Raw genomic sequence first — 15,613 nt, forward strand, 5'->3', positions numbered from 1 at the left:
TACTGCTTTCATACCTCTTTTATAGTGTTATATCCTGCTTGGTGTAGATGGGTCATGGGCCCCAACAATGGTCAGCGCACTTCAATGCCACTATAAAGCAGTAGTGTAGATCCTGCCTTCATTCCCTCAGTAATGCCATGAAGGTGAATGGTGTAAATAGCACTCCTTGTACACACCAGTAGTGAAGAGCTTATCCAGGGCTGGTCTCCAGAAAGTACAACCATAATAGCATTGAGTCATCTGAGTTCTTTTTTTTACAATAGTGTGATTTTGCTCTTTTAATCCTTCAAACTCTGCCAGTGCATTCCCTGGATACAAGTTCAAATAAGGCAAAGAAATTTCGAGTGTTACCTAAACCAGCTGCGTTCTCTTTGTTTGCTAACGAATTCATGACAACCCCCCCCTCCCACACACACATCATTTCATTGCAAAAGTATCAAGTAGGTACCAAAGAACACATGTGAAATTATATCGCAGGTATTTTGTTGCAATGCCTTTAATACTCCAAAGCTATTTTTTACACAAAATTCTATGTAGAGCTAAATGGATCTTATTTTATTATATGAAACGCCAAACGGTAAGCAAGACTATGATTCCAACTGTGAATCATTCCTAGTCCACCCACCCACCAAGAGATGCCCAGAACAGATACGAAGCAGCTGATAGGATAATGGTCAAACACATATCCTACATTTGCTGAAATGTAAGCCCTGAATTAAAAAAAAAAGCTTGATACTGGTCCCCACCTATTTACAACTGAAGTGACAGTTGTCTTTGTGTGTCTCAACCAATCTATTTTCTATTACTATAAATTCTGGAGAAGCGCTCCCTTATTTATTTATTTATTTATTTATTTATTTATTTATTTATTTATTTAAAATATTTATAACCCGCCCTATATCACTAAGATCTCAGGGCGGCGTACAGATAAAAACATACAGTATAAAACAATAAATATACACAGTTAAAAACAAATTACACCATGATCCAAGTTAAAACAATATATAATTTAAAATCAATAGATGCAGTTAAAACAGTTAAAACAATGTGCCATCTTAGTGAGTTTAACCATCAAAGGCTTTGTTAAAAAGCCATGTTTTTACTTGGCGTCGAAAAGAAATCAGTGTTGGTGCCAATCGGGCCTCCAAGGGGAGGGCATTCCACAGTTGGGGTGCCACCACAGAGAAAGCCCTCTCCCTTGTCCCATCATAGCGAATGTGTTGCATTGGTGAGATGCGGAGAAGGGCTCCTCCAACAGATCTAAGGATCCCTTAGTTTAGTTTTGTAAGCCTACTCACACACAGGGTGTGTGTTTCATTTATATACTTTACGTTTAGAAAATGCAACTTGTTTAGAATGCAGACAGGTTTCCCTTTTCTTTTCCTGCTCAAATACCAGGTTGGGGGGGGGGGGAGGAATCTTGTACTCTGCGCCACAATGCAACGGGGAGTGAATGTTTTGACTTATGTTTACCTCTGTGTGGGATTATTAACTTAAAGGAATAGGAAATTAGGAAAGCTCTTTTGAAAGTCCGCCTCATAAGGAGTTCTTTGAAGATGGCAGGGTGAATGGCAGCTTGGAACACGCTAGTTATTATGAGGGAATATGAGAATTTAAACTTAAACTTAAACTTAAAGATAAGCAACCCACCGTGGATGTGGGGTGAACAATGTAATACAAGGGGCCCATTCAGAATACACCTTAAACCATGACTTTAACCATGGTGGTTAAGCCAGAAAGCCAGGCCGTGTTCAGAAGACACCTTAAACTATGGCTTTCACTACGGTGAATAAGGCTTTTTGCTTTATTCACCGTGGTTAAAGCCGTTGGTTTAAGGTGTCTTCTGAACAAGGCCTGGCTTTCTGGCTTAACCACCATGGTTAAAGCCATGGTTTAAGGTGTCTTCTGAATGGGCCCAAAATGTGTTTACTCTTGTGCTACCGTAATGTTAGCATGGCGTCAGAGCCGGCGACTCTCATGTGCATATGCATAGGGTTACAAGGCTGTTTGAAAGATTGAGTCAGCTGAGTTTTGGAGTAGGCTGTACATTGGTACTGAAGTCCAAATAAATGCCTGAACTTATTGTTTGGGATGATATACACCCATATCCATAGAGATCAAGAGCAAAGTTCTTTCAGATATCAATGATCTCATCCATTGCTCTGTTGGTGCTACTTACCAAATTTTTCTCTAAGTACTGGGTGGAATATGAATATATATATATATATATATATATATATATATATATATATATATATATGGTTTATCCCTGGATTGTCCAGGGGTCAAACCTGTTCATCTAGGTGACACACAGGGGATCCAGTGCTCAGGCAGGGGCGAACCCTGGATGATCCCAGGATAAACCTTAGGTCTAGCTGTGGCCCTAATGGAACAATGCATAGATTTAGCAGGCTTATTAATTTTTGAATGAAGAGCATTGAAGACATCATTGCAAGTAGATATTCAGGTGACAATGAAATCGTTAAAGGGTGTTTAAGTACACATTTAATGACATGGTATTTCCTCGGAGAAAGGAAAATAGATTGAGAAATATCTACATATACCTGTTTGATCTGTAACTGGTATATGATTATCAAACTTTTTTTTTTTTAGTAAATCAGCTGTCAGTCAGGATCAAGCTATAAAAAACTAGTATTTAATCCATGTTTATTATCCAAAACCAAAGTAAACTCTGATTTCACACGTACATCCTAATCCAGTTCTCGTTGTACATAAGAAAAGCTATTTTCCCAGTTTAACCTGATGGTTGATGCATTTTCTTCTGAATATTACTGAATGTGCTTCCCTATGAGGCTCACTTCAAAAAGAGACAAGTCAGTTTTCACTTAGAATATTGTTTATGAATAGTATCTGACTTTCAGTTTGCAATTTCACAATATGGGGGGGGGGCAGGGATATTTGATAAACTTGAGGGTTAAAAAAATGCAAGATTATTAAAATTAGGATGCCACAGGCTAATATTATTTCATTTTAATGTCTTTTCAGACAACATGCTAAAACCAAAGAACTTTAATACCAGCATAGAATATTGACCCAGTTATGCAATTTTGGTATCTCTTGCTAGATGTATATATTTAAATACCTTCTATTTTACAAGCAATTGTTTGGTTCACCCAAAATGCTCCTGACATCTCTTGTGGATAAATGTAATGTGTGAATTGGGCAATGAATGACGGGTGCAGCCAGCAGCAATTGGTAAATGATGCCACGGGTGCTCGGAGTTAATGCAGGCAGAATCTCTGCCCACCAAATTGATGTGCTGTCATCCATGTCAATGTGCAGCTGGGTGATGTCAGAGATGTTTGTAGATATAAGAAAATGTATTTTGGGAAAAGGCCACATATATTATAGCCACTTTTCTCTCTCTCTCTCTCTCTCTCTCTCTCTCTCTCTCTCTCTCTCTCTCTCTCTCTCTCAATACACACACACACACACACACACACACACACACACACACACACTTGCCCCAAGCCAGCTGGGTGCAAGTTATGCATGTGGAAACCAGTTTCCACTGATGGGTAGAGAATCATGCTTGCAATTGGATGTTGTGCACTGTACAGCATGCCCTGGTCTGATCCTGCCAAAGATCAGGCTGTGTGAAAGAAGATGTGATTGCACCCATTTGCTGCTCAGGAGGGGTGTTGGGCCACGGAGATCCTTCCCTTCTCTTTCCCTCCTGCCAAACTTTATTTTATGGGTTTGTGCATGCACATTGTTTGAGCAGAACCCATGAGCGGTACATTTTCTTACTTTGCTCATGGTAAAAACAAACATAAAAGAACTATTGGCATTTGACATAATGGCACATTTGGAATATGTGCATTTGCTTTGCAATCTTTAAGGCCTGCCAAAGACCTTGAAGCAGTATATCATAGTTAAAGTGAGTTGTAAGCCAGGTTAGGCTATCTCATTCACCTTTTACGCTCACAAAAACCCGGACAGCTTCCTTGCTAAGGTCTGCCTCCCCATCACCACGTTGTTCTGCCATAATGTTACACCTCCATTTCTTATCATCAAGAGGACCAGGGCCCTGATGAAGGCAAGTCCCGGACGCTGCACAGCACCTCTGCCAGTAACAATACTTCTAAACTTGTTATGGTGTGTGTCTGTAGACAGACATACAAAACACATTTCTTTTGAAAAGCTTCCAAAGACCAGTTGCTGGGGTGTATGGGTGGGAGGGTGCTCTTGCCGGCATGTCCTGCTTGTGAGCCTCCCATGGGGCATCTAGCTGGCTACCGTTATTTCTTCTCAGGAAATAACTTTGCTGACATCATAAACATCCTAGTCACACGGTAGAGCTGTCCTGTCACTCTCCAGCTGAAGACAAGGGGTGCAACAGGACTGAAACAGGTTTAACTAAGACCTTAGCTAGACCTAAGGTTTATCCCGGGATCATCGCTGCCTGCTTCCAGGTTATCCTGTGTGCCATTTACATGAACAGGGATGACCCTGGGACAATGCCGGGATAAACCTTAGGTCTAGCTAAGGCCTGAGTGAGGCTCAGAGTGTTGAAACTTGCTGAAGTGAAGCAGGCCTGAGTTGGACCAGAGCCTGGATGGGAGATGGCCAAAAAATTCCCTAACTCTATGAACAGCTGGACTGGCAGCAAAGGAAATGTTCATGGAGTTAGGTTCTATGGTGCGTGAAATGTGCTTGCTACAAGTGCTTGCAGACCCAGAAGATTGCAGAATTTTTGCCAAACGTGGACTGTAGGTCTATTGCTGGCTTTGCTATACCAAAGAGTCCTAATACACGTTTCTTCGCAAGGGTTGAACATACCTATTTTTTCATAAAGGAGGAGACCCACTTCCTCATTCCTTTCTCCTTCGGATGTGAGATGAACACTATGCATTTAGCAAACAAAGAGAAACCCGTTTGTTTTCCAACTAGCTGAGTTTAGGGTGCATTCAGTTGCTCTAAAGACCAGATTGGAGACGTTCTTTGGCCTTGCGGGATATTATTGTGGTGTGTTTAGTTTTACAATACATTTTGTAACTATTTCCTTAAAACAAAGAAGCAGAAAGGTGTGAATGGTTGCACCCACATCTTTAAAAGAAAAGAAATGGAGAAAAAGTGTGTAAAGCTCTACTATATAGTGTGAACCAAAGATGCTACCTCACTCAATTTCCATTGGTGATTTTGATCACATTTATGAAACCAAAGAATACCAAAGATTTGTTATGCACGGCCTACGTCTGAAAAGGGAACTCATGCTGCTAAACCTTCCATTTTTCAGCCTCTACTCAGTATGTAAATTTCTCTTCGTATCTGTAATAACTGTTATACTGGCTATGACTACCATTTCAGCAACAATGTCAATAAAGCTCTGGGCAAACACGTCGCAAACTTTATAAACTAGGATGAGTGCCTTGCTTGAACCAAAGTGTTTAACCGCTCTTGACCTCTTTATATCTCACCTTATAAATACTCTTTGAATACCTCAGCCTAATAGAAAGGCCACTAATGAAAAAATAAAAGGAATATTCTTCACCGTGGTGCTTTTTTTGCCATGCTCACACATGCCATGAAACTTTCTTTGATACCAAAGGAAAAAAAAATGTTTGTTTTGATTTCATTCCTTGCTGGAAACCCGACTAGTTTCTCTTCTTTCTCCTTGCAAGTAGCTTGAGTCCTCTTTCCAGACAGGCCGTGCATTACCTTTACCAATTCCTCCAAATACCTCATAGTAATAAATCATTACGGTTATGTTGTATAGAAAGTATGTGTTAAAGATGAAGGGACTGATTTGCGATTTACCAAGCTTATTTTCAGAGTTGTATCTTATTTATTATGAAAGTTTGATTCCTTTGTATGGAGCCTTTCCCATTGTTTTGCTTGACTCATAATTTCCTTTTTATTCCTCCATTTGTTTGCCAGAATTGCTTAATAATCCAACAAAAAAAAACTTTCTTCTAAAAAAGTTTAAAATGTTGTTGAAAGACTGTTGTCGTTGTCGTTGTCGTTGTTGAGCTTAAGAACGGGTCCCCCACTTGTTTTAAGACTTTTTTCTCCAACCATCCACGTCCTTTTTACAGGGTACAAACCAACAGAGATGTATTTTTCACCTGAAATTATGTGATTTTAATTTAATTGTGTCTCATATGCATTTATTTAATCATGGCTCTAATTTATGACAATGTTGTGGAAACTTTGTATATAATGATCAAAGGTTTATGTCCCAGTCTGTTGCGTTCCTCCTGCTGATGCTAAGGCCGACTGAAGAATTGTGCTTCTCCAGACTGCAGGGTGTTTCTTCAGTGTGGTCTTAACAAGCACTTCTATGCGTGGTATGAACACTGCCAGGTTCCCCCACCTCCCTTCCGCCGAGATAACTTGTACATGTCAAAATGAGTGTTTCAAGGTAGTACTTTTGTCACATAGAATGCAGAACAGCATCCTTCATATGTGTTCCCTTTAATTTATTTGTCTGTTTCCTTTCAAGTTTATTTTGTGCGTAAGACTTGCCCATCCAAAGAATTGAAAAGTTGTTAAATGTTTTAAAAGCACTGGCATTTCTGAGAGACGCTGTGCTCTTCTTTTTCTTTTCTTTCTTTTCACTATTCACAGAGATGAGGATAGTAGAGGGCATGAATCGAAGCTAAGCTAACTTGAGTTTGGAAATGTCCTTCAATAAACGATACAAGTAACAACAAACACCCGTAACAGGGCAAAGGGGCTGAATTATTTGCCGAGGCAGCGTTGCAATGATGCGTTCCAACATTCTTTGATTAAGGTTAGTGGGGGGAAGGAAAGGAAAGGAACCTCTCATGCAAGCACTGAGTCATTACTGACTCTTGGAGGGACGCCTGCTTTCACTGACGCTTTCTTGGCAGGCCTTATAGCGGGGTGGTTTGCCATTGCCTTCCCTGGACGTGATTACCTTTCCCCAAGCTAACTGGGTACTCATTTTACCAACCTCGGGAGGATGGAAGGCTGAGTCGACCCGAGCTGGCTGCCTGAAAACACCTTCCGCTGGGATCGAACTCAGGCCGTGGGGAGAGTTTCGGCTGCAGAAACTGCTGCTTTACCGCTCTGTGCCACACGAGGCTCTAGTGGGAGGAAACACTGCTGATTTTTTTTTTTTTAAAAAAAAGGAACCTGAAAAGAGTCCAAAATGCAGCCTACTCGATGAAAAGCGTGACTGGGTGGATATTACAGAAGGGAAGAGAACATGCTTTCCCTTTCATCAACAGGTATGACTACCTCTTGAGATTGGAGCCTGAAGAAAACGGGCACAATTATATCATCCGCAAATCAGCATCCAATGAATTGCTTATTTATTTATTTTTGGCATAATACTAGGACTGCTTCGCTCTTAAGAACATCAGACGTGCCCTGATGCTGGATCAGACCAAGGGTCCATCTAGTCCAGCACTCTGTTCACACGGTGGCCAACCAGCTGCCAACCAGGGACCAACAAAGCAGGACGTGGTGTAACAGCACCCTCCCACCCATGTTCCCCAGCAACTGGTGCACACAGGAAGATCATGTCTCAGGCTAGCACAAGCCCAAGCTACATGGTGTGTGATCAGTCCACATGCCCTTAGAGCATTAAGCAGGGGCACTGCGTTAAATAAAGGGACTCTCTGTCCTTTCTGCACCCTGAATAGTAAGAACAGCGGCCTGCAAAAGGCTGTCCCACCACACGTTGTTTGCTGAAATAGGGCAAGCAGGTTCACAGAAGAGTTGGGCTGTCGGGGGATATCCCCCAATTTCTAATTGCTGGCATGTTGGCAAGATTTCCTATTAGAATCATAGAATCATAGAGTAGTAGAGTTGGAAGGGACCTATAAGGCCATCGAGTCCAACCCCCCGCTCAATGCAGGAATCCATCTTAAAGCATCCCTGAAAGATTGTTGTCCAGCTGCCTCTTAAATGCCTCCAGTGTGGGAGAGCCCACCACCTCCCTAAGTAACTGATTCCATTGTCGTACTGCTCTAACAGTCAGGAAGTTTTTCCTGATGTCTAGCCGGAATCTGGCTTCCTGTAACTTGAGTCCATTATTCCGTGTCCTGCACTCTGGGAGGATCGAGAAGAGATCCTGGCCCTCCTCTGCGTGACAACCTTTTAAGTATTTGAAGAGTGCTATCATGTCTCCCCTCAATCTTCTCTTCTCCAGGCTAAACATGCCCAGTTCTTTCAGTCTCTCTTCACAGGGCTTGTTTCCTGACCCCTGACCATCCTGGTTGCCCTCCTCTGAACACGCTCCAGCTTGTCTGCATCCTTCTTGAATTGTGGAGCCCAGAACTGGACGCAATACTCTAGATGAGGCCTAACCAAGGCCGAATAGAGAGGAACCAGTACCTCACATGATTTGGAAGCTATACTTCTATTAATGCAGCCCAAAATAGCATTTGCCTTTTTTGCAGCCATATCGCACTGTTGGCTCATATTCAGCTTGTGATCTACAACAATTCCAAGATCCTTCTCGTTTGTAGTATTGCTGAGCCCAGTATTCCCCATCTTGTAACTGTGCATTTGGTTTTTATTTCCTAGATGTAGAACTTGGCATTTATCCCTATTAAATTTCATTCTGTTGTTTTCAGCCCAGCACTCCAGCCTATCAAGATCACTTTGAAGTTTGTTTCTGTCTTTCCGGGTGTTAGCTATCCCACCCAATTTTGTGTCATCTGCAAGTTTGATAAGCGTGGCAATTGTTGATCAAGGCTACAATCCTACACGTGTTTAGACAGAAAAAGGCCCTACAACTCCCAGCCTGCCCCAGCCGTACACCAATTGGCTGCAGCTCTTGGAGATTGCAGACAGGGGTTCTTTCTAGCCCTACTTGGAGATGCCCAGGATTGAACCTAGGACCTTCTGCATGGAAGGCAGGAGCTCTACCACGAAGCTATAGTCCTTCCCCCAGGATGCTCCTTTCGAGAAGACACAGTACTATATTGCATGGACCAAGTAATTGGAAAGCAATAAAATGGTGCAAGAATGAAAGTCAGGTGCACATACACTGAGGGCGTGTCTACACTATGCGCGTGAAAGGGGAGGATCTTGTGATATGCTGATCGTGAGATCCTCCCCCTCAGTCCACATGGGCTGCGTGACATCCCAGGCATCGCGCCCATCGTGGAGGCCTTTTTTTAAAAAAACAACAACGATCTGGCGCGCACTCATGCTCCAGAGAAAATGACAAGATAAAAAACAACCTGCTCCCGTCCCCCTCCCCACCCCCAATGGGCATGGAGCACCTGAGGAGCTCCGTGCCCCATGCCTGGTTCCTGGCTCCTTGTGTTGACTTGCGAGGAGCTGGGACGAAACCGGGACAGCTGCCCACACCTCTCACAGTCTCGGGACGATCCCAAGTCTGCAGGAAAAATCAGGATTAAAGCCCTCCTGGTTATCCCAGGGAAATGGAGGGATCATCCCTCCCTGTCCCCGGGATCCCCTGTACATCATATGGACGCACAGGGATGATCCCGGGGTGATCCCCAGGATAAGGCATGGTGTAGACATGCCCACAGAGAGAACACAAGGGTTGTAAAGGAACCTAGGAATGAGGAGAGAAGTAACCCCTTCCTGCATGTAACACTTTGAGAAGTCCTCTGAGCCAAGGGCATCAAATTGGTCTTTCCAGTTGATCTTCATGCACAGCTGTCTTATAGACACTGAAATTCTACGCTGCACTGCAGGGGACAAGTGGACAGGGTGAATGATGGGACCATTACTTCATCCCACGTACCTGTTTCCCTTGAATCATCCCCTACAGTGCTAAGCTGTCGGTGTTGTTGTTGTTGCTAAATCACACCCCAGGCAGCAGTGCTCCTACGATCCTTTGCAAAGGGTTTAAGGGGGGAAATGTAAAAAAAAAAAATCATAAAAAATCAATGGATGACCCAATATGATTCAAATTTGGTATGCTTAAAGTGCTCCTTAATATCTTTTACTGTGCCAATTTTGCAGATGTAAGCATTTGTTTAATTCATATTGTTTAATTCATATTTGTTTAATTCCTGCTCCTGTGCCCCAGTGGCCGCTCGGAAAACACACTCGGAAACTAGTAGCAAAATAGGGCGGGTCTTTCCCCTTTATAGCACAATTAAAGCAGGATGCATGGGAGTACTTCACAGTCAAGGCAGATTATAAGGTGGAAAACTTCGGAGTCCTTTGCACGCAATTCGCAGTGATTGCACAGTATAACGCTGGTGTGATAAAGCTCTAGCTCTCAACTCTACTTCCATTCAAGAGCTCCAAAGAATTCTACCAGGGAGGGTATATTTAGAGCAGGTAAAACAGTACCTTTCATGATGGGTTGGGGCCCACTGGCTCATTCAGCCTGACCTAAAGTGAGTCACCACAGCAGCAGCAGCACTGTACAGAGTGGAAGCCAGTGGTTCTGAGGTCAGTGGGGCAGTGAACCTGGAGTATTTTCAATCCCTTGCGAATGCAGCTGTGGAGATGGGGGGGCAATTTTGGAATAAATTTTGGGGAGGGGGAAACTCTGGAATAAGTTGCCTTCAGAGGGGGGGGGGCATCAGGCCCTGTAAACATCGTACTTCTGTTTATGCTTTGTTGGACTGGGCTAGAGCTGCAGTGACCCGTTCTAAGTTTTATTTTATGCTCGTGTTTCGTTTCGTTTTTAGAATGTTTGCTGCTGTTGCTTTTTATCGTGTTTTTACTGTTTTTATTATAGAATCATTTTTATTGTGTGTTTTATTGCTGTGTGGCACGTTGCGAGGGCTCCTGGACTGAAAGGCAGCCAAGAAATATTTTAAATAAATAAATAAATAAAATAAATGAGCTTTGAGCAGATGGAACTTCAGAAAGGGAAAGTGGTAGAGCTGGCTATGGAGACTGTGAGAACCGATCCTGTTGACTATTGAAACTGCCATTCTTGGCCCCGTTTTGGGTGGAACAGCCAGTCTTCACATTTCGACGTACCACTGCAAGAATGGGACAAAAATGTCATTTCGAAATGGACAACAGGGGGCACTGTTGCTTCATTTTAAAAAAAAATCTCGAAAGATTTTCGATTGGCACAAGGTAATATAAATAAATAACTCCCATCGTCATCACCAGAATAAATATTTCTTATTCTTAATTCTTATTTATTTATGTAGCTCCATCAGTGTGCAAAGGGGCTGTACAAATACATCTAAGTCAACGGATCTTATGCATTTGGGTCTCGGAATGAATCGATTGCATCTGCATGAATCAGTATGGGAATAAACCATGGTTTGGAAGAAACTTCTCTTGCTCCCTTTCACTGCTCCAGCGTATCTTACATAGATATATCTGTCACATGATTTATTGGGAACAGCTTTGTAGTCAATTGTAAAAGATTTCAAATAAAATAATCTGACATGAATTGACATGGGAGAGATAAGAGTTTGAATAAATGTATTTGTAGAGCGCATTTTCCAAGTGCTCAGAACTTTCCATATACGTGATGTCAAAAGATAATAACCCTGTGTAAGGGAGGTGAGTAGCATTACGGATAGGAGTTGGAGGCTGAGTGATAGTGGATATGTCAAAGGAGGATACACAGTGGAACATCTAGGGCTAGGCCTCAGAGACAAATTCCAGGGCCCTGCAGTCCACGACCGGAGCACCAACAACCACCCTGAAAGTAGGAATTCTAGAGAACTCCACAACAGCTTCATAGGTGTTCCAATTTCTATGACTCTGACCCGTGGATTCTGAAGTGGATTTGGCTTTTTCCAAGTCATGTAGATTCCATGGACTTGTGGACTGGGCTTTCACTTTTTGGGGGGAGGGGATTTGTATTAATTATCCTCAATGAGTGGATGAACAAACAAAAGACACCTGACCATCTGTGAATCATAGATGGAGTGGATTTTTTTTAAAGAATCCATCCATTCCTATCTGAGAGCGGCAGATTCTCCAGGCATCAGACACAAACTCCATTTCATCCCTGTAGTAATGCTGCTGCTATGCTTTAAGTGAGTTTCAAATGCAAAAGTGCACATACTCAGAGAATTAACTTTATCAGGGTGGGCAGTTTTGTTTTTGCTCTGACATATCAAAAATGTAGATGGAGTTGTAAAATATGGAATAACAATGGGATGGGGGAAGAGAAAAGTTAGTTGTGTAGTTTACAATTGAAGTAATATACACGGCCAGCTAAATGGGTACCCCGTAAGACAATGAAGTTCAGGGTCTAAAATCACCTAGCAGCACCACTGTACCTGGTGAATTCCATCTGTGTGAGATCTGAACTGGGATATTCTCTTTTCATTTGCTAAACAACTATGCCAAGGTGGTGTTCACCTACCTGATTACAAATGGGCCAGAGGATAACCAGCCATTATTAAAGAAGATCCAGTCATGTTGTGTGACTTGGACATCATCTGTAATTGCATTTACTCAGAAGTTAGTCCCACTTGCATGGAGTTTCGTATTATACCCATTTTACAGATCAGAAAACTGAGGTCAAGAGACAGCCCCTTTGTTTGGTGAGGCCACTCAGGCTGCAATCCTTTTACCTAGAAGGAAGTCTCATTGAACTCATCACAGGACTTATTTCTGAGCAGATGTGCAAAGGATTGCAGTGTCAATGATTAAAAACAGAACACCAGAGGGGCCAATTAAACTCAAGTCTCCTAGTTCCGGATCCCGTATTTCCACTGGAATCCCTTCTTCTGACAGTTACTGCCAGGATCTGACCTTCCCAAGGATCTTGGCAGCACTTGGATATTTTGTTGTGCTGGCAAAGTAGATTATTTTGAATTTAATTGAACACACACACACACAAATTGAATTGTACAAGCCATTCATTCTGAAGTGCATAAGACAAGTTCATGAAGGTCAGATCCATTAAGGGAACTATTAGATGATCTACAAGCCATTTTGCTACTAATAACCTTCCGGTAATCCAGGGGCTAATAGTTTACTGGTTGCTCTTGCCCTAGTGCTACCAGGATGATGAGGGGTCTGGAAACAAAGCCCTATGAAGAGAGACTGAAAGAACTGGGCATGTTTAGCCTGGAGAAGAGAAGATTGAGGGGAGACAGGATAGCACTCTTCAAATACTTAAAAGGCTGTCACACAGAGGAGGGCCAGGATCTCTTCTCGATCCTCCCAGAGTGCAGGACACGGAGTAACGGGCTCAAGTTAAAGGAAGCCAGATTCCAGCTGGACATCAGGAAAAACTTCCTGACTGTTAGAGCAGTACGACAATGGAATCAGTTACCTAGGGTAGTTGTGGGCTCTCCCAGACTAGAGTCATTCAAGAGGCAGCTGGACAGCCATCTGTCAGGGATGCTTTAGGGTGGATTCCTGCATTGAGCAGGGGGTTGGACTCAATGGCCTTGTAGGCCCCTTCCAACTCTGCTATTCTATGATTCTATGAGCTAGCTCTCTGAAGTGGGGAGGGGGGACTGAGCAAAGCTGCTTCCCTTCCCCACCCGCTTTGAAGTCAGTTCAGTGCTCCCTGACATGAGTCACACACCCAAAAGAGCCTTTCTTGCATAAAGTGAGGCATGAAGCAGATCAGGTCCGGAAGTTTCACTTTCTTGATCGTATCTTTTTTGTAAAACGAATCAACACCTGTTGCGGGGAAAAAGCCACGCTCTTACAGAGAAACAATCAGGAAGTTCCCAGAAACATTTCTTTTGCTGAGCTGTTTCCACTTTTACGTGCCCCCAAGACTACCAGCACCACGCTTTATGAAGAGAACCTGGAAAGCCTTTGAACAAAACTTGAAGCAAATGTTTAAACAAAAGGGTGTCCAAGCAGCACTCATGCTGTGCACTGCTTCTAGTTTCACAGGGAAGAACAGTATTAGGATACAATATTGTTAGATCTAATTAATTAATTGAGTGAGTGAAAACCTTGCCCCTTAGAGTGTCTAACCTCACAAAGGTGGCTTCCAATATTCAACACCAATTACAAGTTAAATTTGGCTGGGAAACAAATAGGGCAGCACAGTTACTAACAGGGACTGGCCGACGAGACCACATCACACCAGTCCTTTTCCAGCTTCATTGGCTGCCAGTCCAGGTCCGGGCCCGATTCAAAGTGCTGGTATTAACATTTAAAGCCCTAACCGGCTCAGGGCCAGGCTATCTGAAGGGACGCCTCCTCCCATATGTACCTGCCCGGACCCTAAAGTCATCTTCAGGGGTCCTTCTCCGCGAGCCCCTGCCAAAGGAAGTGAGGCAGGTGGCTACCAGGAGGAGGGCCTTCTCTGCTGTGGCACCCCGGCTGTGGAATGAGCTCCCTAAGGAGGTTCGCTTGGCACCTACATTATATGCTTTTAGACACCAGGTGAAGACCTTTCTATTCTCCTAGCATTTTAACAGTCTATAAATAAATTTTAACTCGGTGTTTTAAATTTGTAATTTTGCATTGCTGCTGTTTTTATCTGGTTGAGCTTTTATATTGTATTTTATATTATGGTTTTATACTGTTGTTTTATACTTTGAATGGTTTTAATTTTTGTGAACCGCCCAGAAAGCTCCAGCTATTGGGCAGTATAGAAATGTAATAAATAAATAAATAAATAAATGGTAGCCTTCTCCCTTATCAACTTGCCCAGTCACTGAGGTCATCAGAGGGAAAACTCTTGGTAGTTCCATGTGGATCTATGGCCCAACTGCAGTCCACCCAGAGAAGAGCCTTCAGTGTGGTGGCCCCCTTCCTATGGAATTCCCTGCCTCTGGAATTCAGGCAGGCACCAACACTGCGTTGTTTCCAGCACCGCCTGAAAACAGCTCTATTCCAGAAAGCCTTCCTTGACTCAAAAGCCACATTTTTTATTCGCTATGTTTTTTTTTTTTAAAGAATACTTTTAATATGGTGTTTTGTATTTTATCTCTTATCGTCCACCACTCCAGTATCTGTTTAGATGTGGAGTGGTATATAAATGTTGTAACTAAAATAAAACAAATAGCTGGCACAGAATAGGTGTGATAGGATTAAAATGCCTAGTTTGATTGTAAGCCACTCCGAGAACCATTTTTGGCTGAGGAGCCGGGTATAAATATGATAAATAAATAAATAAATAAATAATAATAAAAAATAGTTCCTACAAGCCTTCTTGCTGCCACGTTCTGCATCAGCTGAGGTTTCTGGACTGCCTTTAAGGGCAGCCGCATGTACAGTGTGTTACAGTAATCTAGCCTAGAGGTAATCAAGGGCCTGTGTTAAAGAAGGAAGGTCCATTGGCTTTAGATAAGGCTGTGAAACAGTTGTTTTAAAAAAAGTACTCCTGGCTATTGCTGAAATACCTGCATTTCTATAGGAAGTGCTGAATCAAGGAGCACCCTCCAGTCACATATACTTGTCCCTTTATGGGGGGAACAACCCCACGTCTGGCATCAAAGGTTGGCATGGCTGGGCACCTGCCGAGGGCCCACGCCACAGCAGGGCCCCACTGGCAAGAGCACCACTGCACCTGCCCCTTATCTTCACAACTGCAGCTTGCTCACATGCCTCTTACTCAAGCCCAGACAGTGGTGTGTGTGTGTGTGTGTGTGTGTGTAAAGCATTTGCCACTGGCTCTCTGCCTGTCAAGTATGCAAGCGCTAGCAACGGTGAGAAAAAAGCAGAGGAGCAACAGCAGCTGGTGTAGGGTGACCATATGAAAAAGAGGACAGGGCTCCTGTACGTTTAACAG

The sequence above is a fragment of the Elgaria multicarinata genome, chromosome 16 (assembly GCF_023053635.1).
Source record: "Elgaria multicarinata webbii isolate HBS135686 ecotype San Diego chromosome 16, rElgMul1.1.pri, whole genome shotgun sequence".
In the NCBI taxonomy this organism is placed as follows: Eukaryota; Metazoa; Chordata; class Lepidosauria; order Squamata; family Anguidae; genus Elgaria; species Elgaria multicarinata.